Consider the following 21,707-nt stretch of genomic DNA (forward strand, 5'->3'; position numbering starts at 1 on the left):
ATAATTAGTCGTTACGACATTTTTAAAGTCGTGTGAAAGGAAGACACCTAGGTGTCTGATTCCTTTTAAATTCCATTTAAACTTGTATTGACTCTGTAGAGTACATAGTTTGGTCACGGGAATATGTAATGGATAGGCCTCTGTCTTAGTGACATTGCGTTTGTAATAGGACAATTCACCAAAGAGGTCGAGGAGGTAAGGGAGAGATTGGTCTGGGTCCGTTAGGAAGACAGTCAAATCGTCTGCAAATGGGCTGAGCTTCTGGTATGTCCCATGGACATATATTCCCTTGATATCCTTTTTTGCCCTGATGGCGGCAGCTAACGGCTCGATAACGAGCACGAAGAGGAGGGAGGACAGAGGGCAACACTGTTGGGTTCCATTCCTAAAGTCAAAAGGGCGGGAACAGAATCCCAGACCTCTAACTCTGGCGGTCGGACTGGAGTAGAGAGCTCCTACTGCTCTGCAATAGCCTTCCGGAAGGCCCACTGCCCCCAGGACTGCCATGAGGTAGTCCCACCTCACCCTGTCAAACGCCTTTTCAGCATCAAACGACAGGGTGAAAAGGGGTCTTTCATGGAGGGTTTTGCCAAGATGAGATATCTTTTGAATTCGTGTAGTTTTGGTTGTAGCGCTAAGTTTAGTAGCCAGCAATCTATCTGCCCTGTTTCCTTTATAGTAAAACCGTTTTCTAAATTTGAGTAGAGATTCCTGCATACTTGGTCGTAATCTCAGCTCGAAGCTGTCCAATACGACCAGCTAAAGTAGGGTCAGGGTTTAGTTTATTCTCTAGTTCTAGGGACCTAAGCTCTCCAAAAAGTTGCGCTAAGGTGGCACCCCTGCCCCGCCTCAACTGCGCCGCTCGTTTTAAGAATGTTCCTCTAAGGAAAGCCTTCATAGTCGCCCATAAGTTAGTGTCTGTCATTTGTTTGGTGTCATTCCATTTGAAAAAGTCCCGTAAGTCAGACGCTGTCTGTTGAGTCCAAGGGTTTTTAATCAGGTGGTCAGCTAGCATACTGTCAGGGCGGAGTGGGTTTATGCTGACAATCAGCATGTTGTGATCAGACCACGGGCACACTATGATTCTCGCAGAGTGAGATTTATGCTTTGTCTAGGGTCCATGAGTCTGTAAAGACGTAGTCAATACGGGAGTAAGAGAGGTTGGCCTTGGAGTATAAGGTGTAGCCCCTCTCCGTCGTGTGTAGACATTGCCAGATGTCAAAATAGTTATGTCTCATTATAAGGTTACAGAATCTCTTAGATAGAATGCATGCCCCTCTGTAAAGGTCTGGGCCTTTACCTGTCCACCTGTCTAGTGAGGGATCCCAGGCTGCATTAAAATCTCCGCCTAGGAGCACGGTACCCCTCTTAAGCTGGTCCACTCTCTCCAGTAACTGCCTCAAAAATGGTATCTGATTATTAGGGACATAAATATTGACCAGGGTGTATAAGGTATCCTCTAAGTAGCAGACGAGTATCAGGTATCTACCTTCCGGATCTCTGTCTATGGTGATGGGGGTATACTTGACGTCCTGTCTTATAAGTATGGCGACACCTCCTTTTTTTATTTGTGTAGGAGGCCGTCTCACAGATCGGGTATAGGGTGGATGTGAGTTTATGTGGGGACGGATCAGTCCAGTGTGTCTCTTGTATGTATGCAATCGTCGTTTTTTTCTTTTTCTTTCAAGTACCTTACAAGTAGGCTCCGTTTCGTGGGGATATTAAGTCCTTTTGTGTTTAGGGTGGTTATTGTTAATTCTGCCATGGGTCACCTTCAGAGGGGTTTCAGTGGATGTCTGTTCTTTTTAAAAACATATCTGTATCGTACATTCATTGTCACAAATTGAAGAATCACTAGTGCGTAATAGCACTGTTCATGGTGGCTCTAGGAGCACTAACTTTAGAGTCCTAGAACTACTTTTATATAAGCGTTTATTTAAGCGCTTATAAATTGTGGGGGGTGATAAGGTTTAGGATTTAGATTTTGGAGGGGCCCACATCTATGGGAGGGCTTTCATAACCTTTATGTATCATCTTTAGCCAACCTGCATAGGCCTCAGGGGAGGTCATTACTGTAGGGAAAAAGTAAGCCATTATCTAGGGGATGGGATATTATGTCAGTTTAGCTAAGGTATTAGGGAGGGGTAAGCAGGATGCTTATATTTAGATATCCTATTCGCCATACCTCCAGGGTTTAAACAGATAGGCAACATTGGTTTAACACTAGGGAAGTTCTTAACTTGGGATGAGGTGGTGGCTCCGGACCTGCGGGGTGTAAACCTGTGGGGCAAGGCAAACATAAATAGTGCAGATATTAACAGTTAACTTCACAATATATATATAAGAACACAAAAACATAAGACCCTCATGACTGACCAGATGTAATCTGCAAAGTCACAAGTAACTGGTCTGACTGTAAGGCCTCTGAACTGCTGGCCTCTATAACTGTATAAGGGCAAATCAAAACACAACTTTCATAGCTCAGAGTCCTGAAGCTTCCCCAGGGTTTAGGGGAGCATACTTTAAAGGATACTTTGGAGCCACAGAGGCCTCTACTTCTAGTCCTGGCTGGCATCTTGTTGGGTCTCCTGGCTCAAAAGAGGGAGCTGGAATATGGAGAGTTCATCATCCTGGAGGGTTGCGGTGGCTAGCAGGATGCTTTCTAGCTGTCAGAGCAGATCTGTGAAGAGGAGGTTGCCACTCAGAAGCTCCAACTCTCAGTGGGAGCATCCGCGAGGAGGGTGTTTCTCGGTCCTCTGGGAGAAGACCCCATTTTTGCAGGAAAGTTGTGCCTCTTCTGGCGTCGAGATCGTGTGCAAGTGGCTGTCTTTTGTTATAAGAAGTCTTACGGGGAAACCCCATCGGTATCTTATGCCCTTGGCTCTCAAAATTTTGGTGTAATCTGCATAAGTCCTTCTCAGATAGCACGTGTGTGCTGATAGGTCTGGGAATATCTGTATTTGTTCGAATTTCTCTGGGAGGGTTTTGGATCTCATGTCAACATTGATGATCTGGTTTTTTTTTGTTTTTTTTTAACTTCTTTTTATTGAAGAGAGCTTGGGCATACATCATGTAAACAAATACATACAGACAAGTTGAAGTTATATAAGGACACATTTAAAGCACTCACAATAGATATTGCAAGGAAAACATGCGAGTCTCAGCAAGTAAGAATAAAATACATGAATTGCAGATATATCATCATGGGTTGGTTTGTTTCATATCTGCATATAGGGAAGGAGTGAGCTTCCACGACATGCGATATGAGTTATAATAAAGGTATATATGAAAACTCATTCCAGACAAATAAAACAGGTATCAATTGTACGTTCACCAAGGTTTTCTCAATATCTGCTACCCTAGCTCTCATTTTTTAACTTTTTTTTAAAACTAAACTAAACATAAAAATAAAGAAAACTTGAACTTAATATGATTGGCATGTATACCTGGATATGTGACCCAGCACAATAAATTAGACATGGTTGCAAATTGCAGAGCTTCTATACCTTGCAAAGACATATATGGAACAAGTATTCCTTGTAGGGGTTATGTTATTAGTTTTAACGTCAATTATGAAATGAAGCGCTATACAGGATATTGTTTTGGGGTTATTTGAGATTGAATGTATGCAGCATGTATGACTTTGTATACAAAGTTTAAATGTACCCAATTGAAAAGTGCTTAATTGTTAACGCTAGACAAACCCTAGGAGATACATTATACTAGTAATAATATTGGCGCATACTATTATAAGAAGAAAAGTATTTCAAAATGTGTGTACAGAGATAACCAAAAAAAAAAACACACTCTCCAAATCTTTTTTTAAAATTTGAATTATCTGATCCTTTGAGACAAGGACTGAATGACTATTACCCTGAATAAATGAGCCAATACCATTATAGTACACAAGACATTAGACGATTCAGTCCTATGACCTTACACTCATCATAAAGATACCATATATTGTGCTATATAATTGAGAAATATACGGTGGTGTTTAAGGAACAACATCAGGAGGATAGTTTATACAAAGTTTAGAATATATCCAATTTAACCCAAACTTCATTTTAGCGCCCTCTATATTCTTGTTTCTCTAATCATGTTATTAGTTGGCAATATGGTTTCCTGAGCAGGGTACAATTATTAAACTCACTATCCTACATCACATAAGTAAGGGCAAGTCTGGGTAAAACCCCAGTGTTGGATATTAGCACAACCTGTGTAGTTGTTGTAGGTGTTCAGATGTTATTGGGTAACAGTCACGACATTAACAACAGTGCTGAAGGCTCTGGCTCTACATAATAAAAGCAACATAAGAATTAGGTAAGAATTATATACACAGGGATGTAGGCTGTTTAAATTTTTCCCTATAAGAAATGATTGTTAACATGTTAATTTAACATAAGCACAGTGATGGGGCTATATTCCAAACGTAACTCTGTAGATTTAGATTCTGTAGTCACACTTATCTCTAAACAGATGCATAATTTGCAAGGTCGCATGTGGTATACACAGCCAGGCATCGGAAATGTAGATAAGAGGTAGTGGCACAAAAGCTGTATCAGAAGCGACTGGCACTTGACGCAGCCCATGTGTCACAGAGTACTAATTGTAGCTGGGTGTTTCTAAGAAAAGCAAATCATATTGGAATCTAAACACAACCGTAAAGACACATATAAAGAGTACAACAACAATATGAACTGTCCAGCATAGCTAAGCACAAGTTTGTAATTCATGTGAAAGTTAACGTGCTGTGGGGCTTGACATCATAGTTTGTCCAGTTTGAAAAAGTAGATTACACTTTTGTAGCGTGTTGGCCAAAATACTGTAAAAGTCAGCTCACATATGGCCCTCCCATTCTAGCCGATGCCAACCCTGCCCATGACCCAACATCGATGACCCAAACCTGGTGTCCATCCAGCATGATGTGCAGAACAGCATTCGAAAAGCCACTCTCTTGAAAGATAGATCCGCTAATATTGAGGACTGCGGGCAGATGTATCACCCTCATATGTTGCGTATGCAGGCAGGCATGTCTGGATTCGTTTGGTATCAGGCTGTGTTCCATCAGGTCCCTTTGTGCTGCTGGAGAAGGTGTACTGTGGAAGCTGTTTGTATCGGGAAGATGCCTTGGCGACTGAACAGGTAGTCACCTGTAGCGACTCTGCATTATAGATTTCCCTGGAACCTTGCGTCCCTGTTGGTAAGGCAAGGATCATGTCTGTAAATGAAACGACAGGTACGTAGTTGGTAGGGAGCTCTGCCGGCCCAGCAATGTACTCAGCAGCGTGGCGGGCTAGACAATCATCTCCCGCTTCCTGAATCAAAACAGCCGGGTCCGGAGAAAAAACTGCTGAGTCAGAAGTGTTGGTATTCTCTTGCAGCTGGGCGGGAGGTATCTTGTGCGAGTCCAGTGTGGGAAGGCTTGTCACCGGGTTAGCTTTCTGGAAACAGGGTTGCTTAATAGCCTGGATAGTTTCTTTCCATGTCTCATAACTAGAGAACAAGCGCTCAAATGTCGGTACGAAAGTTTCAAATATCTGCTCAGCCAGGCGTTTCTCAAACTCAAATTGCTCTGAGTCAGTACATGCAAAATCCCACGTGGATTACTGTTAAGTAAAATGACCTCCGGGGAAGAAGAGAGTTGGGTTCCTTCTATCCGCTAATAGTTCCCGGACAGCTTCTCTGTCAAGGGAGATGCGGATGGCATGGAAGAAAGATGATGGTAAGGAGATTATGAGAGGTTTTCTGCGGAGCAACAAAAACTTGCATCCATCTTCAAGAGCCGCCCACCGGAAGGCCCGATGATTTGTTTTTTAAACGTGAAATAATGGAGCCTGGTCACCACATCTCTGGGTTTATCTGTTGAAAGGGAGCGCGGGTGCGCCACTCTGTGGGCTCTGCCCATCAGGATATCGGAGTCCTTTGCCTCTGGGACTAGTTCTTTAAAGAGTTCCTTCAGATAACTATCCGGGTCTTGGTGAGAGACTGTTTCAGGGATCCCCCTGATTCTCAAGTTGTTTCTCATGGATCTATCCTCGAGATCTGTGAGTTTAGCCTCCAGTGAGGAGATTTGGGTAGCCAAGTTCTCGGAATAGGAGAGAAGGTTGGTATGGTCTTTTAATAAATCTTCCTGTTTCCTTTCCAGGGCATCCATACATTCTCCTATTGAGGCTATATCCCTCTTAAGGTCTGCATGGGATCTGTCAAATTTCTTTGTCAACGAATCGTGGTGCCCCGCTAGCAAGTTTTTAATGGTGTCAATTAAGGACTTGGAGTCCCCCTCAGACTTACTGTTATTATTATTACGAGTAATACCTAGTGCAGGTTCCAGGAGGGTCTCGTATGGGATGTTAGAGTCAGACATATCTTCATCTGAGGGGTCTGGTTGCGCAGAAGCAGCTGGGTGAAAGTGATCTAAGACAGTCTTTTTTTGAGAGTTCTGAACCCTGGATTTGCTCCTCTGGTTCTGAGACATGGTGTAGTTACTCTGCTCGGTTAATACTCTGGGTGTTAGGATCCTGGAATATTTTGATTGTGGGGCCGTGATGACCTTAGCAACCGTGTTAACTGTGATAGCAGCTAGCAGAAAGGTTAGCTGTGCATTAGAAGTGAGTTATTAGGCCTCAATGTGGTAATGCAGTATAACCTATGTGGGTCCCTCCATCCAAACCCTCTTATGTTAGGCTGACATAGTGCAAATTCAGGGTCTGTGTCCTAGGCCCACTCTCCCAGGGGCGTGTCTCCTATCAACAAAGCTGGGTAGGGGTCTAGGGATATGACCCACCTGTACGGACAGGTGGGAAATGGGGGATGTTACGGTTGCCTCCAGGCTGGCTGGAAGTTGGACCGTAGAAAAGGATGCTCCTAGCGCTCACCAAAGGATCATCAGCACCGTAGACACTATAACTACTGCGTAGCCACCATACGTAATGCAGACTCTACGAACCACCGCTGCTGGGCTGGTATCTCGCCATCTGCTCTGCGCCCTGGACCTACGACCAGGCTCCAGTAGGTGAACCTCTTCCTTCTGTACAGCGAAGCAGGATCAGGAACAAGAGCTCTTACAGGAGCTCAGTAGCTAAGGGAGTATGAAGAGCATAGCAATCCCTGTAGTGATTATAGCTGTCCCCTACAAACATGAGCCAAAGCTGCAAGTTAGAGGGTCAGAAAAGGTCTGATGTGCTGGAACACACAGCCTGCTTTTTATTGAGGTTACATGCAAAAAAGACGCACTCAGGGGGAGGCATAAAATCCCCAATCACACATTTGATACATTTAGATAGCGAGACAACGCCCTTTGACAGGCCACCATAGAATTACATTACTTCAGCAGATAACAAGTTACAAGAAAACAATGCGGTCCATCTTATCACTACTAGCAGTCTGATTAGACAATGGGAATGTTTATCACTAAACTTAATTAGAGCTGATCCCAGCAAACTTGTATTTAGAATAGGTTCTTGAAGCTGAACAAAATTAACTCTTAATGGCACACAATGAAAACTAATGCTTTTGTAACAGTGCTCCCTTTCTGTGGAACACTCTGCCTGTGTGGTACTTGGTTCAGTAAGCCCTATTTACTGAACCAAGTGGGAGAAGCCAGGGACAAGTTATTTTACAGGTCTGGGGACATAGTCTTAAAGGGGCATTGTTCACCAAAGTCACAATATGTCCCCAGACGGTTCTTAAAGGGCCATACACACCCAATAAAAGTTAATAGGTTTTCAGGGGCACAATCTTCCAGGGGCCATAGTCATGAGGAAGGAGGCTGGCAAATAGGCTTCTCCACGATCCATGGAAGCAGGGCAACTTTTCATTTAGCAGTTTGTAACATATCTCCCCTTTTGGAGGGAGACTAACCAGGCACCTGACCTTCTGTCGGTCAGTGCCTAAGTTAGTCTCGCAACCCACCCACAAATAAACATTAGCAGCAAAGTAGCCCCCCCACAATAAGTAGTACTGGCCTGTAGGTTCCAGGTTGTAGGATGAAAGTGTAGCATCCTCGGCCTTCCTGGCGCAGCTGGGCAAATAGCTGATGGTACTTGGGGGGCAGAGGCCAGCAGCGCTCTGTCCTGATGCCAGCTCTTCTGCTGGGGGAATTGGGGCATAGTCCTGCCCGGTGGCAAAGGGAACGTGGGGGTCAGTGGGGGTTAACATCTCCACTGTTAACCCTGGGCCCAAGTTAGGAGTTAGCTGGGGAGGGGGAGATTGGCTTACCTCCTCCTCCTGATACTCTGGTGGCCGTTGGGAAGGGAGGTCGATGCTCTCCGCTCCCTGTGGAACATGCTGCGGCTGGGGAGAGAGACCGGTTGTCTCCTCTCCCTGGAAGGCACACTCCGGCTGGGGAGGGAGGTCGATGCTCTCCCCTCCCTCTAGCTGGGTCTGTCGCTGGGGATCTGGGCCGCCTGCCCAGCATCCCTGTAGGGCCGGTAGATAGACTGCGGTCCCATCTCCACCTGCCTGCTGGGGGTCCTCCCAGGACCAGTCTATGAGGCCTGCTGCCTCTGGTATCTCTGGTTGGGGTTGGGGAAGGAGACCGGTTGTCTCTTCCCTCTGCACGGTATACTGCCGCTGGGGAGGGAGGTCGCTGCTCTCCTCTCCCTGTAACTCACTTTCTCGCTGGAGACCAGGTGTCCATACCCTCAAACTCCACAGTTGGCGCTCAAAGGCTCGTGCCGCTTCGTTCTCAGTATCCAATTCCCGGATGATGCAACTGACTACCTCCTGCGCAGGGTCTGGACCATATCGGACTAGCCGCCTCTTTACCTCTGGAACGAAATCAGCGCCCTCATAGCGACGGATCCGGTTGAGGTGCTCTTCACAGGGTTCTGACCAGTATCTTGTCAGCTCCATGCTGCTGTAGGTAGGGACGCTGCGCAGTGGCTAGCGTTGCCCTCAATAACTCTCCTACGATACCGGTGCTGTTGGGGTGCTGCTCCTTGCGCTAGGACGCTATCCCACCGCTGATGCCAAATGTTACGGTTGCCTCCAGGCTGGCTGGAAGTTGGACCGTAGAAAAGGATGCTCCTAGCGCTCACCAAAGGATCATCAGCACCGTAGACACTATAACTACTGCATAGCCACCATACGTAATGCAGACTCTACGAACCACCGCTGCTGGGCTGGTATCTCGCCATCTGCTCTGCGCCCTGGACCTACGACCAGGCTCCAGTAGGTAAACCTCTTCCTTCTGTACAGGAGCTCAGTAGCTAAGGGAGTATGAAGAGCATAGCAATCCCTGTAGTGATTATAGCTGTCCCCTACAAACATGAGTCAAAGCTGCAAGTTAGAGGGTCAGAAAAGGTCTGATGTGCTGGAACAAACAGCCTGCTTTTTATTGAGGTTACATGCAAAAAAGACACTCTCAGGGGGAGGCATAAAATCCCCAATCACACATTTGATACATTTAGATAGCGAGACAACGCCCTTTGACAGGCCACCATAGAATTACATTACTTCAGCAGATAACAAGTTACAAGAAAACAATGCGGTCCATCTTATCACTACTAGCAGTCTGATTAGACAATGGGAATGTTTATCACTAAACTTAATTAGAGCTGATCCCAGCAAACTTGTATTTAGAATAGGTTCTTGAAGCTGAACAAAATTAACTCTTAATGGCACACAATGAAAACTAATGCTTTTGTAACAGTGCTCCCTTTCTGTGGAACACTCTGCCTGTGTGGTACTTGGTTCAGTAAGCCCTATTTACTGAACCAAGTGGGAGAAGCCAGGGACAAGTTATTTTACAGGTCTGGGGACATAGTCTTAAAGGGGCATTGTTCACCAAAGTCACAATATGTCCCCAGACGGTTCTTAAAGGGCCATACACACCCAATAAAGTTAATAGGTTTTCAGGGGCACAATCTTCCAGGGGCCATAGTCATGAGGAAGGAGGCTGGCAAATAGGCTTCTCCACGATCCATGGAAGCAGGGCAACTTTTCATTTAAAGGGCCAGTTACAAATAGCAGTTTGTAACAGGGGAGAGCGGGCTAGGAGTTCAGTGTATAAGCTCCAGTTGCTGATGGGTGTCAGAGTACTATTCGTTTGGCAATTAATGCAGACTATTGCTTATAGAATATAAACTCTGTGATGTGAGTTATGGCTTATGGAGCAACATTTCCCAGTGGGTTGAGTGGTAGATTAATTTTATGGCCACAAATATGTAGTCTCCTTAGAAATCCGAGTGTTCAATATTTATTCTGGGTTCAAAACTCACTAGTCTTTTAAGGGCCTCTAGTAGTAAATCAGCCTGTGGAATACGGGAAGGGTATAGTGACCCAGGGGAGGGTGTCGAGTGAGAGTTAGATAGATCTGAGTGTTTTCCCTTAGTTTTTGCCACTCTTAGTGGGCCTCCCTGTGGATATCTTGTGACACCTCCCTATAATCTAAGGGGCTGCGTTAGGAGAGTATACTCTTAATGGGAAGGTAAGGGTACAGTAGGGCTCTACCTTCAATAGCTAGATGCTTGTCTCTTGTCTTCACTGCAGGGCTCCTGTCACGTAGCCTGATCAGTGCAGTTGGGCCCGTAGTACTGTGCCAGTGGTGACTGTCTTATTAGCCCCGTTATTGTCTCACCTTCTTTGCTGTAGTTCCCGCTGTTGTACTTCAGTTCCTGGTATAGTGCTGAGAGCTAGGTATAGTGCCCTCTCTGGGCCAGGGATCCGCCTTGCTTTCAGGGTCTTACCGGGGCTTACTTCTGCCCTAGGAGGAGAGATGGGGAAAAGATGGCGGCCGTTCACGCCACTCCGCTGGCGCTGATGTATTACGGCCTTTCCTTCTTCATTCGAGTAGCGACTGTAGATAGCTGAAGGAGAGCCCTCCTGCAGGTGTGGCTGTTAGTGCTGGGGGACCAGTGGAAGGCTAAGGTCCGTCTCGGTGGAAGTTTAGGCTTTCTTGACCCTTCGTGGGATCGATGTCCATAAGTGTACTTGTGAAGGGGGACTTCCTATGAGTGAAATATTTTATGTTAATATATTATGCGTGTGTTTTATTGCGCATTTATTTAAGCATTAATGGGACAGTGAAGTCAAAATTAAACTTTTGTGCTTCATATAGAGATTACAATTTTAAACAAATTCCCAATTTACTTCTATTATCTAATTTTCTGTGTTCTCTTATTATCTTTTGTTGAAAAGCATACTTAGGTAGGCTAAGGGGCAGCAATGCACTGTTAGCTAGCTGATGTTTGGTGTCTGCACAGATATGCCTCTTGTCATTGGCTCACCAGATGTGTACAGCTAGCTCTCAGTAGTGCATTGCTGCTCCTTCAACAAAGATAACAACATTTGTTTCAGAAGTAAAAGGGAAAGTTGTTTAAACTTACACTCAGTGGGGCCGATTTATCAAATGTCTGTCTGACATGATCCACTTAGTGTATCTTGTCCGACAGACATCACTGAATGCCGACAGCATGCGCTGTCGGCATTCAGCATTGCACAAGCAGTTCTTGTGAATAAAACTCCTAAGCTACACATTGCCCCTAAAAGGGCATTTGTATGGGCATTAGATTAGGTGTAATTATTTTTATTTTTGATAATTTTTTGTTTTTTATTTTTCGTAATTTAGTGTTTATTTTTTGTTAGATTTTTGAAAAATTTTTTCGTAGTGTTAGGTTTTTAAAAATTTGTAATTTAGGTTTTTAATTGGTAGTTTTTATTTTATTAGAATAGTTATTTTATATTAATTTATAGTTTAAACTTGGTAAAATTGGTAGTTTTTTTTTTTTCACAGGTAAGTTTTTAATTTTTTTAAAGATAGTTATATTGTAATTTTAATTTAAAATTAAGGGGGTTTACGTTTAGGGCTTACTAGTTTAATTTAGTGTTTTGCGATGTGGGGGTCAGCGGTTTAGGGGTTAATACTTTATTATAGTGTTGGTGGTTTAGGGATAAATAGGTTTATTTAGGTATTGGTGATTTCGGGGGGTGGCGGATTAGGGGTTATAGGTAGTTTATGGGTGTTAGTGTACTTTGTAACAGTTTAGTTATGAGTTTTGTGGAACATTTTTGTTACACAAAATCCATAACTACTGCTCTTAGGTTGCGGTATAGGCTGTAACGCAAGCATTTTAGCCGGACCACACAACCTATAATACAGACGCTTTGAAAATCCTGCACTCAAACATAATTTTTTTGAGTGCAGAATGGACGTTGTGTTACAGCTAAAATGCTTGTGGTATAGCTATACCGCCACGACTCTTAATATGCGTTCCCAGCCATTCCACGCACAATAGTCAATTTTTCAGCGGTATAGCTGTACCGCAAAACTCGTAATCTAGCTGATAATTAGAAATATGTAGATGGATCATTGAAATACATGAAATTATTGGGAGTTAAAAGATCTCCATTTTAATATGTTCTTATTTAATCAACTTTTCAGCTGTACTTTTATGGGAAGGAGAAAAAATATTACCTTAATAAAAATGTAATAATGTTATTGAACTAAAGAAAAATAACCATTATCTTAATAATAATTTAATAGTTTTGTTTAGCTAAAACAATAATATTATATAATGCTTGTCCCTCCTTCCTCACACTTAGGTCCTTGTGCAGATCTATTTTACTCCAAACAAAATTCTATTCATTGAGCTTCTTGAAAAATAGTGAGGGGCTGTTTCTGTGTACATAGATCTACAGGGGAGCAATGACAGTACAGTAAAGGCAAAATTAAACATTTATGATTCAGTGATAGAACATGCAATTGTTTTAAACAACTTTCTAATTTACTTCTCTTATCTAATTTGATTTGTTCTCTTTGTTTCCATTGTTAAAAAAACTTGCTTAGGTAGGCTCAGGAGCAATGCACTACTGTGAGCTAACTGCTTGTCGTTGGCTCACCCAGTGTGTTCAGCTAGCTTCCAGTAGAGCATTGTCCTCCTTTTGCAAAGTTTACCAAGAGAATGAAGCCAATTTAATGGATCATTAAAAAAAAATTGTGTTTATGTCCCTTTAATGTCTATTTCTCAAATCTGTATGTTTACTTTATAAGATGTTGCAGTGAAGAAGAGGGATGTTATTTCCACAGACACAGATTCAAAGTTTTGAGAACTATAAAACCAAAAATATGTGATATCTTCTAGAAACCATTGTGAATGTATTAATTAAATGAAACATTACAGCCGTGAATTTACAGCCTTATGCTATATAATTCAAAACTAATCCTTATTTTAGGATTATTAACCTTTAGATTATAATGTATCTTAAATAGAAACTATCTTTAGGCACATTTTACCTCACAAAAATATTTTATTTAAAAAAACAAAAAAATAATAGAAAAAAAAAATCTTATTTAAATTAAAAAAGCAAATCTTATATACAGTCATGGCCAAAATATCAGATAATGCACCACTTGGTGTATTATCTGACAGAAATGCAGGGGTGCCAATATTTCTGGCCATGACTGTATAAATACATAATACACCTACATCTTTAGACAGGTATATGTATGCATCTCAATAATAAAGCCCTATGCCTACTTTTTTTTTTAAAAAAACCCAATTTTTATTGAGGTTGTAAAAGAAGGTAACATACAGATGTCGTCCATAAGTAACAATTGCAGCAGAGCAGGACATAGAATATAATCAAATCAAATGAAGACCAAGGTTGTGACTCCATATATCAATTCTATTCTCTTAATGAGGGATATACAGAAATAATAATAACAAGAATTTAGCTAGGGAGAGCTAGGAGCTGCAACCGTGCGGTATAGAGCTATGCCTCTTATTCTAATTTCCTGTGTTAAGGTAAAGAAATCTATGGTTTGGAGTAGGTAAGTAGGAATGAGAGGAGAAGTTATACTGCAGAGTGATGCGAAGAAGGAAGTGGACTGAATAAGATGGAACCTCAGTTTAAATTATGTTTTGTGGCTAATGTTCCCCACATTGACAAGGGGGGTACTTTTTGATCTTATGATGGCAGCTTGTGGGGAGTTAGTGTGTGTGCTGGCAACTTTTGGGACAGAGTAGATAAGGGGGGGATACAGCGGGTGAAAGCCGCTTGATATATAAGGGGGTAGGAGGGGCGGAGCCTTTTTGGATATGACCGCAAAATTGTGTGGGAAGTAAGAGAAGGGAATGTGATATGACTAAAGAGATGATTATTCCTAGGAAGAAGGAAAGATTTATTCTTAAGGATAGGCTATCTGGGATATGTCAGATGAACTGGAGATTAGGTGCACAAAAGACTTCCCCTAGGCTCCTAAGCAATCATATGTATAAAATTAATCTAGTCTCTAATATGTAGGTAATTGTCAGACAATTGTACCTGACTTTAGGACTTTATTATTAGGTCCCAGTAACCGTGCTAACGTATTAGTGGTGAGGTCTAGCCTGCAATGTCATCAATGTGGCTAACATAAGTGAGTGTGTAGTAGCGGGTAAGTATATCTCCTCTATGGATAGGTTCTTATAAGTAGCATCTCCTCATGTATATGACTTAATAGAGGATTACCTAAAGGGTGCGAGTTGTACCGACTGAATTACTAGCAAACTTGAAATATCCCCATGGACTATAAAACTATATAAGACAGTGGGGCGAATAGTATAGTAGTTACTCGGAAAGCTATAAGGGTCTCTTCGATCAAATGTAGGACTGATGTCTCAAAGCAGTAAACCACTGGACAGTGAGAGCTAGGGTATTAAGTAGTGAATATATATAAACCAATAGATCAGAGCAAAGAAAATGGAGATGGAGGGGGCAGTCAGTATTTAGATGGCATAGGAAAGTGTACAACATAAATTCAAATATAGTCCCATAAATAATTGGCTTATGTGGATGATTGGTCTTAATAATAATAGCACATCAAACTCTAATATGTAGAGTGAAAAGCTGAGATTTTAAACTGATAATTGTAGTAAACATAGTATTAATTTAGTTATTTACCACAGAATGAACAAGGTATAACATATGTGCAGTATCTGCAGTATTGAACCCAAATTTATATGTAGTAAGGCTTGCCAGCAAGATGAATAGCCTATAATCTGGGTGAGATTACAAAGTAGTAAGAAATAAAATGCAAAATATAATAGAAACCAACTGCATAACATTAAACATACAATTGGAATTGCGAAGTGAGAGCTTGTTTACAGTATTTGTAAAAGCCTGGGCATATGTTAGAAAAGTGTACTACCCGATACCCATTAGAACTAATTCAGACTGCTGGGATTTAAATAGAGGTTCACATGCCTCAAGCCCAATGAATATATAGAGTACGACATAGTGTAGTTAACATATAGATAAAAGTAAGCACTGTGCACTCATGTGATCCAATCAAATATGTCTGTTTATGAAAGGTGGTAATTATTGTTGAGAGGTAGATCTCTTGGTAAAGGGGTAAACATCTGTATCGTGGCCAGAGCTACATATATTATAGTATAACTAACGTAATATCCTGTCTTTATGACCTAAAATACAGTGTTGAAGAGAGACTGAGTGAGGCGTAGAAGGGGGAGAGAAAAATAAAAAATTGTCAAAGTGACTGGCATATAGTGAACTACACACATAATATCGTTAACTTGTGTCCCAAGCTAAATAACACATACATAAATGGTAAGCTTTTAAAGTTATCCATAGCAACTCAAAATTAGGCAGCACATCAAAAACTAACACATAGGCAGGTATAATAACACAAGAGACAGGGTACAGCTAACTAACATACAAACATGCCTAATACGTCTGATTAGTGCCAGGAGTGACAGAAGGTATAGTGTCCGAGTTTCTTAGCCTACTCCTATGACCGGTAGTCCAGAAAGAGCTGCCATTGGAAGAGAGAGAACTTTTAGCAAAAGGAGCCGAGGTACAAGGAGGAGTGGGTCAGGGGTGCTGTGAGACAAACCGAAAAATCCCAGTGTAATGAGGGGTCTATAGAGTGAGGTGTTCCTGGATTTCTGCTCAGCTGTTGGAATTCTGAGGAAGCATTTACAGATATCCATCACTGGTTTTGGATTTGTCTAGGAAAAACAAACAAAACAAACTTAATTACTTTTCTAATTGAACAATTATTATTTACATTTTTGAAGCATCTCTTAGACATCCCTCTCTTAAATTTTTCTAATAGTACTCTAAAATATATTGAGCACAGAATATTGTTAAAATAATTTAAGATTAATTTACCTAGGGGTATTACAACTGGCAAATGTGCTTGAAACATGTTACTTTGATCTCAGGTCTGTGACAAAAACAAACAATTGCACTAGGTATAGTCTGCTGAAACAAACAATGGAGTGAGATATTTCCAAATCAATGATAAAACAGGAAGAACATTTTGGAAACATGCTGGGAGAAAAGGCTAAATGTGGATCAGGGTCACAAATAGGTAATTCTATTCTAATGTAGGCACAACCTATTTCAATTGTTTAGCAATATCTAACAAACAGGACACTTCCCTGAAAGACATCAATTTCCCTCCTTGGGCGCAATATTTGTTTAGAACTAATTAAAGCCTGTAGGAATCCCAAGGACAATGGTAATACAATTATACTCACCATTGTTGTAAAGATACCACCTATCTCTGTAAGAAAGATTCCTCCATGGTTTTCTTCTTTCCACATGTTGGTTTGGAGCTGAAAAACATTCTCTGTAGAAAATAAACTGAGATCATGTAAATATTTGCATATGATTCTGGGTAACCATGGGATCTATCCAAATTCCAAGTGTATCTCTGTTTTTTCCAAGATATGAGGAAAAACAGGTTTACACTGTGGCTCATGACCATACTGTTTTTCTTTAAAACCATTAATTGTATCCATGATTTCCACCCATGTGTTGCTCTGTAAAACATTTTTTAATATGTCAGGTCCCAAAAGATTAAAGGGACACTAAACTCAAAAATTTTCTTTAATGATTCAGATAGAGAACACAATTTTTAACAACATTGCAATTTACTTCTATTATCTATCTATCTATCGGGTACTTGTAAAGCGCAAACTAATCACCCGTGAGGGTCTCAAGGCGCTATGGGAGGGGGGGAGAGGGGGGCTAAGGGAAGACGATTCAGTCGAAGAGCCAGGTCTTGAGGTCCTTCCTGAAGTTTGTAAGGGAGGTGGATTGTCTGAGGTGCAGTGGGAGGGAGTTCCATGACCTTGCTGCCATATAGGAGAAGGATTTTCCTCCAGCTGTTTTTTTCTTGATGCGGGGGATGACTGCGAGTGCTTGGTCGGCAGAGCGGAGTTGTCTACACCCCGTAGAAATTGACACAGTGGTTGATGTATTCAGGACCGATGTTGTGGAGGGCCTTTAATGCATGGGTTAGGAGCTTGAAGGTGATTCTCTTGTTGATGGGGAGCCAGTGTAGGTTCCTTAGGTGTTCGGTGATGTGGTTTTGGTGAGGGATGTCGAGGACGAGTCTGGCCGAGGTGTTCTGGATGCGTTGGAGTCATTTCTGGACGGTTGGACCTGGCGTAGAGTGCATTGCCGTAGTCCAGTTGACTGCTGACGAGGGCGTGGGTGACAGATTTTCTAGTTTCGGTGGGGATCCACTTGAAGATTATTCGCAGTAGGTGGAGTACGTGAAAACAAGTCGAAGAGACGGCGTTGACTTGGCGGTCCATGGAAAGTGTCGAGGATGACGCCTAGATTTTGTGCGTGGTGTGTTGGAGTTGGAGGGTGTCCGAGGGCTGTGGGCCACCAGGAATCATCCCATGCAGATTTGGTGGGTCCGAAGAGGAGGATTTCGGTCTTGTCCGTGTTGAGTTTGAGACGGTTGTTGTTCATCCAGGTAGGGATTGCTGTAAGTCCTTTGTGGACATTTTTCTTGGCGGTGGCGGGGTCTCGGGTGAGTTAGATGATTAACTGGGTATCGTCGGCGTAGGAGACGATGTTGAGGTTGTGTTGTCGGACGATGGCAGCGAGGGGGGCCATATAGATGTTGAAGAGGGTGGGGCTAAGAGAAGAGCCTTGGGGTACGCCGCAGCTGATTGCTGTGGGATTGGATAAGGGTGGGAGTCTGACTTTCTGGGTTCTGCCGCTGAGGAAGGGGGTGATCCAATCCAGGGCCTTATTGCGGATGCCAGCATCGTGTAGGCGCGTCAGGAGGGTGCTGTGGGCTACAGTGTCGAATGCGGCTGAGAGGTCTAGAAGAATGAGTGCAGCAGTCTCTCCTTTGTCGAGCAGGGTGCGGATGTCGTCTGTGGCAGCGAGGAGGGCGGTCTCGGTGCTGTGATTGCTCCTGAAACCGTATTGGGAGGGGTCCAAGATGTGGTTGGTCTCGATGTGGTCAACAAGTTGTGATGGCCTTCTCGATTACTTTGGCTGGAAAGGTGAGAAGAGAGATGGGGCGGTAGTTTTTAGGATCTCTGGGGTCAGCTGTGGGTTTCTTCAGCAGGGGTTTCAGCTCTGCATGCTTCCAGTCTTCTGGGAAGGTGCCAGTTTTGATGGAGCAGTTTATGATGAGGCAGAGTTCGTGGGCGAGGGTAAAACCCGCTTTGTTGAATATGTGGTGCGGGCATGGGTCTGAGGGTGCTCCGGAGTGGATACATTTCATGATTCTGAGTGTGTCCTCCGTGGTGAGGGGGCTCCAGGTATTGCGTAGAAGGTGGTGGGTTTGGGTGAGGTGGTGGTGGGTGTGTCGGCGGTGAGTGGTGAGTTCTGGAGCTCAAGGCTGTCGTAGATGTTGATGATCTTGCGGTGGAAGTAAGTAGCAATGTTGTCGCAGAGGTCCTGGGAGGGTGGGATGTCATTAGTATCACTGTTGGGTTTGGAGAATTCCTTGATGACTGTGAACAGCTCTTTGCTGTTGTAGGTTTTGGCGTGGATTCTGTCTAGGATAGCGGTTTTCTTTGTGGTTTTGATGAGGTGGTGGTGGGTGGTGACGGCTTCTTTGTAGGCGGATTTGTCCGAGGGGGACTTGCTGGATCTCCATATTCTCTCTAATCGTCTGCAGTGGCGTTTGGAGTCCTGGAGGGTGGGGGAGAACCAGCTGGCCTTGTTGGTGGGCTGGCGGCAGGACACTTTCTTGAGGGGGGCGAGGGTATTTGCGCAGTCTGTGATCCAGCGATGTAGGTGGTGGGCGGAGGAGTTGGTGTCAGTGGAGGTCACTGGGGGGGACTTGATCAGGGTGGAGTGCAGTTGTTCTTGGGTGATGTTTTTCCAGTTTCTGCGGGGCGGGTGGTGATGCCGGAGGTGCGTGGTGGGTTTGTTGAAGGAGAAGTGTATACAGTGATGGTCAGTCCAGTGGAGTTCGGTTATGTGGTTGACTGATATGTGGTTGCCTGCGGAGAAGATTGGGTCGAGGGTGTGTCTGGCTATGTGAGTTGGGGCGTTTACAAGTTGCTTCAGTCCAATGGCTCCAAGATTTTCCCGGAGGTTGGTGGTGTTGTGGTCATTGGGGTTGTCTAGATGGAAGTTGAGGTCACAGAGTAGGATGTAGTCCTTTGAAGCGAGGGCGTGGGGTGCAAGGTGGTCAGTGATGGAGTCACAGAAGGCGGGACGCGGTCCTGGAGGTCTGTAGATGAGGGTGCCGCGGAGGGTGGTGTTGTGGTTAACCTTGATTTTCAAGTGTAGATGTTCCCAGTCTGGTGAGTGATCATCGGAGGTGGTTGTGACTTGGATGGAGTGTTTGTGGATGATGGCAATGCCTCCTCCAGGTCGGTTGCTGCGGTCTTTGTGGGTGATTTTATAGCCATCGGGGATGGCGTTGGCGATGTCCGGCGCTGATGTGGGGTTGAGCCAGGTTTCGGTGAGGAAGGCGACGTCTGGGGAGGTGGAGTCGAGCAGGTTCCAGATTTCGATGGTGTGCTTGTGGATGGAGCGGGTGTTGAGGAGGATGCAGTTGAGGTTCTCCCGGCTATTTGAGTGAGGGATGTTTGGTAGGTTTGTGGTCGGGAGGGCGGTGAAAGAGCAGTTGCGGCAGGTGAATGGTCCTTTGGTGTTCGTCGGGGATGCGAGGTGGCATGCTGATGATTTACCGATGTTGAAAGAGCGAAGGGTGCTGGTGTTATAGCGGTGTCGGGTGCAGAGGTCATGGTTCGTGGCGCTGGGTGCGGTCCAGGCGCGGAAGGGCGCTGACAGGCATACCTTTGGTGCACCTTCGGCGCGACTGCAAGTATATAGAGCTGGGAGGGGGGAATGGTTGGAGCAGGAAGTCAGAACAATACAGGAGGGCAGGGAGTCCCAGAAGGGACTGAGCAGAATAGCAGAGAATGCAAGTATATAGAGCTGGGAGGGGGAAGGGTTGGAGCAGGAAGTCAGAACAATACAGGAGGGCAGGGAGTCCCAGAAGGGACTGAGTAGAATAGCAGAGAATGCAAGTATATAGAGCTGGGAGGGGGGAAGGGTTGGAGCAGGAAGTCAGAACAATACAGGAGGGCAGGGAGTCCCAGAAGGGACTGAGCAGAATAGCAGAGAATGCAAGTATATAGAGCTGGGAGGGGGGAAGGGTTGGAGCAGGAAGTTAGAACAATATAGGATATCCTTTGTTAAAAAATAGCAATGCACATGGGTGAGCCAATCATGCAAGGCATCTATGTGCAGCCACCAATCAGCAGCTACAAAGCTCATCTAGATATGCTTTTTTAGTAAAGGATATCTAAAGAATGCAGCAAATTAGAAAATAGAAGTAAATTAGAAAGTTGTTTAAAATTGCATGCTCTTTCTAAATTCTGAAAGAAAAAATTTGGGTTTCATGTCCCTTTAACTCCAATATCTGTTTTAGTTTTTAATGCATTCCCCAAACATATATTTGAAGAGATCCATGTTCTCATTTTTAAGCATATCACTCCAGATAGCATTGTGTAACTGTGGCACTTTTACAATATCATTTGTTAATTTAAATAAACATTTTTCATATTCCTTTTGAGATGTGCAATTTTGGCCTGCATTTGCTATAAAACTTAAATCAGACATTGTTGTAATTGAGATTGGTGTGAAGTGATTGTTAGATACAGTATTTGATTTATTTCCTTCAGTAGAAGGGCAAAGCATATGTATTTCTAGAAGAATAGGGATTTCACCTATGTTAACAGAATTTGCATTATAGTTATTCACTGTGTCTATTAAAATCAAATTAATTGTTTTATCAGTTTTGTTGGAATTTTCAAATGAAATTACATTCCTTGCCCTTCCCACTGTGTCAGTTATTCAATGAATATTGATATGTTTGGGTAGATGCATCTTTTTGCAAAGTTTGTAGCAGCTGAGTATTTTTCTTCTATAAGGTACGACGAGTCCACGGATTCATCCTTTACTTGTGGGATATTATCCTCCTGCTAACAGGAAGTGGCAAAGAGCACCACAGCAGAGCTGTCTATATAGCTCCTCCCTTAGCTCCACCCCCAGTCATTCTCTTTGCCTACTCTAAGTACTAGGAAGGGTAAAGTGAAAGAGGTGATAAAATATTAGTTTTTTATTTCTTCAAGCAAGAGTTTTTTATTTTAAATGGTACCGGTGTGTACTATTTACTCTCAGGCAGCAGAAGGATGAATACTTCTGCCTGGAGGCAGATGATCTTAGCATTTGTCACTAAGATCCAGAGCAGTTCCCACAGAATGGCTGAGGAGTACAAGAAACTTCAATGTGAGGAACCCTTTCATGCTATAAGCAGTGAGGTATGTTCAGTCATTTTTTTCTGGAGAGACTGTGGTATTTCAGAATTGGCTGACAGTATCCCCATGTGGGAGAGGGTAAGCAGTAATCCTAAAAGATATAGAGGGGTATTACTAAGCTTGCATAAGGGGCTAATAAAAAAATGGTTGACACTGAGTTTGAAT

The sequence above is a fragment of the Bombina bombina genome, chromosome 4, assembly GCF_027579735.1.
Source record: "Bombina bombina isolate aBomBom1 chromosome 4, aBomBom1.pri, whole genome shotgun sequence".
Classification (NCBI taxonomy): domain Eukaryota; kingdom Metazoa; phylum Chordata; class Amphibia; order Anura; family Bombinatoridae; genus Bombina; species Bombina bombina.